Here is a 9,073-nt window from a genome sequence, read left to right as displayed (position 1 = left end):
TGCAAAACTATCCCCAGCTATCCAGGCAAGTTTCTTCACAGCAAATAGTAGCGAGAAGTAAACCTGATTGCCTAAATAAATTCTATATTCAGAGATAGTCAAATAGTTAGAAGCAATCAATAGCATTCACTCTTATCTAATATTTGAGAATCCTGAAAGAGTTATTCATTTTGATGAATACAGGCAGCCACAAGTAGAGCTGAGCAGGTGGTGGACGCAGTCACCAATAGCATAACCCAAAGGGGTCGCAATGAGGGACACTTTAAAATTTGACTTTTCATAAGTGCCTGTTAAGCTTGTGCACACGTCGTAAATTTCCCCTTCAGGAAAAGAGTCATGAAAGATGTCTCCCTGAAATTTTTGAAGCCAGAGATTCTTAACTTTTTGAGTGTGTCCTAGACTCCTTGGGAAGTCTGGTGAGGTCTGAACACCCCTTCTCAGAATAACGTTCTCAAATGCATAAAGTAAAATGCGTAGGAGTCCAAAGGAAACCAATTACATACAGTTATCAGCATAATTTTTAAAAACAAGTTCATGACCATAGGTAAAGAACACCCGCGTGAGGCCAGGCTAGAATAGTGTTTCTACTGTGTGGGAATTCAGACCTCTCAAGAGGTAAAATGGCATTCATCCATTCACTGCGGGAGGGAACAATTCTCCAACCTTGTCCTTGAAAGGCTCTTGCGCTAGCGTCGCCACATTATCAAACCAGGTACGGAACGTGCGTCGCTGCTCCGATGCACTTGCTAACCCCCAAAGTGTGTGAGATTAAAACAACACAAGTAAACAGCCTAGAAGACCCAGAGTTCTTTAACACGCTCCGTGTAATTCCAGGCTCCTGACTGCGTTGAAATGTACCACCCCTGAGATTTAGAGGGAAAATCACCATCTCAAGATGATTCAGCAGATTACTGGTGAGATCCTTCCTGAAAGTCCTCTCTAAGAATCTCAGTATCCCAAATCTCAGAATTGAAACGGACCTCAGAGGCCATCTCGTCCGACCTGTGCTTGGATAGGAATTTCCTCCACGTCGTTCCAGACAACTCATTAGCTAGACTTTGTTTGAATACCACTAGGGATGGGGAGCTCATCCCCAGAAACATCCCCAGGATTTTGGGCTTCTTTCAAAACAGCTCAGCAGCAAGGCCTTTGTTGTTATTAAGAGTCTTCTCCCTCTGGAAATCACTTTGAATTATTTTGTGTAAACTTATCTGCGTACATGCTATAGCTGTCCAGTAGAAAATGATCTTTTGAAGGACAGGGCTGATTTTATCTTCGTTTTTATACCATCATTCTCTAGCACTGTTTTTCACACAGTAGGAGCTTATTAAGTGGTTGCTGAATTGAATTGAACTGAATTCATTACTTCCCAAAGAAACCTATTTTAATTTTGGACACCTCTAACTAACTGTTGGGGAATTATTTCTTCTCTCAGGGTAAAATCGACCTTTCTGTAAATTCCCCTTCTTTTTGTACCTTTCTAATGTGTCCCTCTAGCCTTCAAAGGATGCACGTTAAGGAAGACATCCCTAAAGATCAACTGCTTTGGTCTATCTTAACTATGAGCAGAACAGGAGAAAACAGATTTAAATCGGAACAAGAATAATTTAGGATAGAAAAAAAGGAAAAGTTATCTAGAATAAAATTTCTCTCCAGCACAGGTTTCTTCTATATGTACCCAGGCAATTCCAGTAATTCCATGACCACCCCCACCCCAACTTCATCCCCTTCACATCAGGTATCAAGTCAAAATGGAGTGGGTCAGTTCAACTTAATTCAATTCAGTTAAAACCCCCAATGCCTACTATATGCTGAGAGGTTGAGTTACAGAGATAGAGAAAGCTTCACTCCTAGTTTCAATTTCATGGAACACAAAACCCCCTGGTATTCCCCCTCTACCCAACTCCACTTTCCTAAATCTTTTTATGTGTTGTCTCCCTCATTTAGATTGTAAGCTTCTTGAGGGTAAGGACTGCTTTTTTTAAAAAAATTAATTGTATCCCCAGAACTTAGCAGAGTGCCTGACACATGGTAGATGCTTAATAAATGTTTATTGGATTGGATTGAACTCCTGCTCTCAAGGAATTTGTATTCAAATGGGATAGGGGAAATCTACAACATATGCACAAATAATTATGATACAAATTTATATAAATGCAAAATTGAGGTCCAGACAAAATGCTATAAGAAATCTGAGGCAGAAGAAGCTACTTTTAGCTTGGGCATGGTAGCAAGTGGGATGGTCAGCAAAGAAGTCAGGAAAGGCTTCTTGAGACACTGGAGTTGAGGAATGGAAGGACTTCCATAGATGGGGAAGAAGGAGGGCAGTGAGGAGGAAGAGTTCCTGCCAGAATTAGGAGATGATATAGAAAAAACATGAAAATTGAGCAATAACTAATATGAGGCAAATGAGGCTTTTCCCAGGGAACTGACATTCAAGAAGTGGCATGAGAGGGGAGATATCAATCACCCTTGTAACTCTGGAAGTTTTAGTCCTTTAGTCCTGGAAGAAAGTCTGTCAGGATTCTCCAAAGGCAAAAACAAATGCTCTTTGCTATTAAAAATCATTCAAGAGCCAGTGGCACAAGATGGAGCGGGAAGGTTGTGAATGAACTGCTCCCAGTTAATTTCATCCTATTTCCCTAGTATCCTGAAAATCCTACATGACTTCTGGGATCACATGGCCAAAAAGATGGAGGACAAGACATTTTCTCCAATCTTCATGATTTCTCAAATGTCTCCAAAATATGAATGATGCACAAGAGCTTAAAACCAATTTCAACCATCTCTATGGTCTAAATCTTTAAGACACCAAGAGTCATCATGACAATATGATGAACTAACAATAGAGAAAAGTAATACCTATCCCTAATACGCTCACTCAGTATCCCCTCCTCCATGAGCAGTCATGCTTTGGCAGGACTGAACAAGTCAACCCAAGATCTTGTACTAAAACTCAGCTTTATTCCACCTTTCTGAATTATAGAAAAAGCCAGAAGATTCCTCTGTCTGGAATGGCACTGCTGTCACACAGCTCTGCCAGAGAAAAGAGCAATAGAAGGAATAGAGGCACAGTGCCTCTGTGTGTGTGTGTGTGTGTGTGTGTGTGTGTGTGTCTACCAAGACTGAAACAAAGGGAATAGCATCCAGCTGAGGCTAGTTCTGTCCCCCTAGAAGTTCCTTGGAGTAGATACTGAGGCTCATAAAAGTGAATTCCCAAGGGTGGGAAAATTTTGAGACAGCTTTGAGGTTCATCCTCTGAGGAGGCAGAGAACCTTAGGAATTCCCAAGAGATAGTAGAAACACAGGAAGATGTTTTGAAAGATTTGAGAGAGGAATAAAAATTGGGAAAGCAGAATTTATGGACTGCATAGCAAAAATAGTTGGCAGGATAGAAAAACTTGAATCCATGAAAGAAATTACCAGAAGTAAAAATGTAAATTTACAACCAATGAAGAAGAAATAAAAGAAATTATTAGGAATAATTTTGCTTAACTAGATGCCAATAAAACTGACAATCTAATGAAATGGATGAATATTTACAAAAATAAAAAAAATATCCAGAATAACAAAAAAGGAAATAAAGAACTTAAAAAACCCAATCTTAGAAAAAGAAATTGAACAAGCCATAAGTAAACTCCCAAAGGAAAAAACTTCAGGACCAGATGAATTTATAAGCAAATTCTATCAAATATTTAAAGAACAAATGATTCTATTACTACATCAACTGTTTGGGAAAAAAGGAAAAGGAGGGGTCCTACCAAATTCCTTCTATCAAAAATGGTCTGAATACCTACAAAAGAGAGAAAGAAAATTATTTAAAAAATTATTTTAAAAAATTGGCCAATGGTTCATCTCCTCCACCCCCCCCCCAGATAAACAAACAAATACCTATCCCTCATTTTTCTCTTAATCCCTTTTTCTCCTGTTTCCCTATTGGGAAAGTTGAATTTCTCTACTCAAGTGTGTGTGTGTATTTTCTTCCCTCCTTGAACCAGTTCAGATGGGAATGAGGTTCAGGTGTTGCTTGTTCCCATACCCCATTCTCCCCTCCATTGTAAACTCTTCCTTGTGTGCATCATATATGTGAGATAATTTTCCCCATTCTTCTTCTCCCTCCCTCTCCCAGTGCATCCTTCTTACTCACCCTTCTTTTGAGAGCATCCAAAGAAAATAGAATCACATCTGAGCCCCTTGTCTAAGTAAACTCTAAGAGCCCCAGTAATGATAGTTATATGTATCACCTTCACATATAGGAATATAAATAGTTTTTAGTCTCATGATTTCTCACTCATGTTTACCTTTTTATGCTTTTCCTGGGACTTGTGTTTGAATGTAAGATTTTCTCTTCAGCTCTGATATTTCATTAGCAATGCTTGAAAGCCCTCTATTTCATTAAATATCCTCCCCCACCCCCTAGAAGGATTGTACTCAGTTTTTTCCTGAATGGGTTATTCTTGGTTGTAATCTTAGCTCCTTTGCCTATAGGAATATCATATTCTAAACCCTCTATTTTCTTTATGGTGGCAGCTGCCAAATCGTGTGTAATTCTGAATGTGGCTCAATGGTATTTTAATTATTTCTTTATGGCTGCTAGTAATATTTTTTTCTTGACCTAGGAATTCTGGATTTTGGCAAAATATTTCTGGGATTGTTATTTGGGGATTTCTTTCAGGAGGTGACAGATGGATTGTTTCAATTTCTATTATTTATTTTTTATTTTTCTATTTTAAGATCTTATTCTAAGATATATGGGCAATTTTTCTTTATAATTTCTTGAAATATAATGTCTATGCTCTTTCTTTTTTGTTTATGGGCTTTCAAGTAGTTCATTGATTCTTAAATTCTCTCTTCTTGATCTATTTTCCAGGTGAGTTGTTTTTTATTTTGAGATATTTCACATTCCCTTCTATTTTTTCTAGTCTTTTGACCTCGTTTTATTGTTTCTTGATGTCCCATGGAGTCATTTAGCTTTGTCTTGGCCAAATCTAATTTTTAAAGAATTATTCTTCAGTGAGGCTTTGTCCCCTTTTTACCATTTGATTTCTATTTTGAAGGATGTTTTCTTCAGTATTTTTACACCTCTTTCACCAAGTCATTAATTCCATTTTCATAATTTTCTTACATAGCTCTCATTTTTTACCCCAGTTTATCCTCTACTTCTCTTAACTGATTAAAAAATTATTTTATTCTTTTAATCTCTTTCTTTCAGGGCAAGGCAATTGGAGTTAAGTGACTTGTCCAGGGTCACACAACTAATAAGTGTCAAGTGTCTGAGGCCAGGTTTAAACTCAGGTCCTCCTAACTCCAGGGCTGCACCACCCAGCTGCCCTTTTTAACCACTTTCTTTAACTCTTCTAGGAATTCTTATTGGGCTTGCATCAGTCTGCATTTTTTCCTGTGATTCTTTGCTTGTAGATGTTTTCAAGTCATTGTCTAATTTTGTGTTTATGTCTTGAACTCTCCTGCCACCATAGTAACTTCTTATGGTCAGGTTCTTTTTTGTTTCTGTTTAATCATTTCTCTAGCCTATTTGTCAACTTTGGACTTGATGTAAGTGTTGGACTCTGCTTACTTTTAGGGAGAATGTCTGAGCTGAGCTTCTGTCATTTATGTCCTACTTTAGCGGCTCTATCTGGAAGTCTTTAAAACTTCAATGCTTCTAAAGTAGTATGATTTGGGGAGTTCATTGCCTTCCTGGTTTGTTCTCTGAAAATTCCTGACATGGTTTAGGTCTGTTAGCTTGTGTATGGTTGAGCTTTCATAGATTGCTGCTGGACTCAGCCACTGTTGGCCCACAGGGAGGTTCTTTAGGTTAAAAGTGACTGAACTGCTGGTTTTGATCTGCCCTGGTTTATTCCATTGCGAGCTTATGCATTTGATCAAAGGTGAGAACCAAGTTTTCTCTCTGTCCCCCAGCTCATGGGCTCATGTTTATGGAACTTCTTCCTTGCTCCTAACATGTCCAAAACATTCCCTCCCTGCCCTAGAACTGTGACTTGCAACTGGGTAATGGGTAACAGAGTGGTTGGATGGTAACTGATCTTGTGCCCTATGTTGCTAACAGATCCCCTGGTATCTCCTTTCTTTTCAGGAGTTTAGTCCCCTTACCACCTCTGAGTGCTGAGATGCTCTGCACTGCATCTGCCCATTGCTGCTTCCACCGGCTACTGCACTGTGTGGTGCTCTTCGGCAGTCAGCCACCTCTGTGTCTGAAGACCTTTCTGTCTTCTAAGCTGCTGTGAACTGGAAAAATGACTCATTGTGAGTTTTTCATGGTTTTCCCAGTCAGAATTTGATTTGGCACATTTTCTAAGTTGTTGTGGAGGAGATGGGAGAGCTAGGCAAAAATTGTGACTCTCACTCCACCTTCTTGACTCCACCCTCCAAGTTTATATACTATAAGTAGAATGAATTTATACCAGAAATGCAAGGATGATCCAATATTACAAAACTTATAAAACATAATTGGCCATATTAATAGCAAGAATAGCAAAAAATATGATTATATCAATAGATTCAGAAAAAGTTTTTTGCAAGCTATAATACCATTCCTATTAAAAAAAAAACACTAGAAAGCAGAGGAACAGATGGCTATTTCCAAAATATGATAAGTAGTACCCATCTAAAACCAGGAGCCAACATCATCTTTGATGGTCATAAACTAGAAGCTTCTCCAATAAGATTAAGAGAAGTGCAAGGATGTCCATTATCACCATTACTATTCAATGTAGTGCTAAAGAAATGCTAGCTATTGCAATAAGGCAAACAAAAAAAGAAATTGAGGGAATTAAACATAGGAAGCTAAGAAACAGAATTATAATTTTTTGTATATGATATGAAGGTTGACTTTGAGAATTCTAGAGTCAACTAAGAAAATAATTGAAACAATTAACAACTTCAGCAATGTTGCAGGATATAAAATAAAGCCATATAAATCATTGGCATTTCTGAAAACTACCAACAAAATCCAGCAAGAAGAGATAGAAAGAGAAATTCCATGTAAAATTACTATGGAAAATATAAAATACTTGGGAGTTTATCTGTCAAGTTCTATGGGAACTATATGAACACAGTCGCAAAACTCTTTATACAAAGATAGCCCTATATAATAGGAGAAATATTAATTGCTCATGGGTAGACTGAGCTAATATGAAAAAATGACATTACCTAAATTAATTTACTTGTTCAATGCCAAATTAAACTACCAAAATATTACTTTTTAGAGCTAAAAAATAAAATTCATATAGAGGAGCAGAAGATCAAGACTATTGAGGGGATTAATTTTAAAAAGTGGAAAGGAAGGAGGTCTAGCAATATTAGATCTCAAACTACACCACAAAGCGGTAGTCATCAGAACAATTTGGTATTGGGAATAGCTTGATCATTGGAACAGATTAACATAATATACAGAAACAAATAAGCACAGTATCCTACTATCAGATAAACCTCAAAATCATAATTAGGAAAGTATAACTAGGAAAGGGGCAGCTAGGTGGTACAGTGGAAAGAGTGCCAGGCCTGGAATCAGGAAGACCTGAGTTCAAATCTGCCCTCAGACACTTCCTAGCTATGTGACCCTAATCAAGTCATTTAAGCTTGTTTGCCTCAGTTTCCTCACCTGCAACAATGAGCTGAAAAAATGGCAAACCACTTCAGTATCTTTGCCAAGAAGACCCTAAAAGGTGTCACAAAGAGGCATAATTAAAAACTAACTACAACAATGGTGATGGAAAAAAATGGAATGTTAATTATAAGAACAAAGCTTGTCCCTGAAAAAAATGAGAAATCTCTCTCCCTTCGTTGGAGAGAATGAAGATTATAAGTGCGGAATACTGTATACACTATCAGACTTGGTTGATATGTTGGTTAGTTGTGATGAAATGTTTTTTTTTCTCCTCTTTCTCTTTTTTCCTTCTCTCTCTTTCTCTCTTCTCTCTCTCTCTCAGTCTCTGTCTCTGTCTCTCTCTCTCTCTCCTCTCTCTCTTTTAAAGGAGATGTTTCTCAAACACCGACCCTGAAGTCAAGAGGACCTGAGTTCAAATCCGGTCTCAGACCAAACACTTGACACTTATTAGTTGTGTGACCCTGGGCAAGTCACTTAACCCCAATTGCCAAAATAAATAAACAAATAAATAAACAAACAAACAAATAAATAAATAAATAAAGGAGATGTTTCTCTGGCAAAAGGAAGAGGAGAGATATACTTAATATGGAAGTGATGTTAAATACAATATATCAATAGTTTGTATTTTTTAAAAAATCACTGTAAATGAGTATCACTGTAATGATATAAACAATATATATTCATATGCAAATGTATATTCCCATATCTATGCATAAATAATATTGATATCACTACAGTGATATAAAATATCACTACAGAAAGTGGAAGACTGCAAGTAGAATAAATTATCAAAATATCTAAAAGCACTGTAAGAAAGAAGTCCATGGAAAATTTAGTGTGACAAGACTCAAGAGAAGCATAAAAAAGGTAAACATGAAAAAATCAAAAGAGACTCTGTAATAAAGTAAAACTGTTTGCATTCCCATATGGGAAAATGATATATGTAACTTCTAAGAACTTGCCATTATTAGGGTAGTTACAAGGAATCTATACAGACAGAGGGTGTGAGTGTGAGTCAATTATGTTGGGATGATTTCTGAAAAGAAAATAAAGGGGTAAGAAAGAGGAATGCACTGGGAGACAGGAGAAGAGGAAGATAGAATGAGGAAAATTTTTCAAACAAAAGACGTACGTGACGAAGAACTTATATAGAGGAGGGTGAAATGGGGGTAGGTGGGCAATGCTTGAACCTCACTCTCAGTAGAATTGGTTCAAAGAGGGAAGAATATATACACACATTCAGTTGGGTATGGAAATCTATCTTGCCCAACAGGGAAATAGGAGGAGATGGGGATAAGAAATATAAAGGGGCATGATAAAAGCCAGTGTGGATTAAGGGAGTCAGAAGCAAAACAGACTTGAGATACAGAGAGAGGAGGGGAGGGGGAGAGAAAGAGAAAGAGAGAGAGAGAGAGAGAGAGAGAGAGAGAGAGAGAGAGAGAGAGA

This window comes from Vombatus ursinus, unplaced genomic scaffold (assembly GCF_900497805.2).
Source record: "Vombatus ursinus unplaced genomic scaffold, bare-nosed wombat genome assembly UNPS02014973.1, whole genome shotgun sequence".
Taxonomy (NCBI): Eukaryota; Metazoa; Chordata; class Mammalia; order Diprotodontia; family Vombatidae; genus Vombatus; species Vombatus ursinus.
This window is presented reverse-complemented; position numbering follows the sequence as displayed.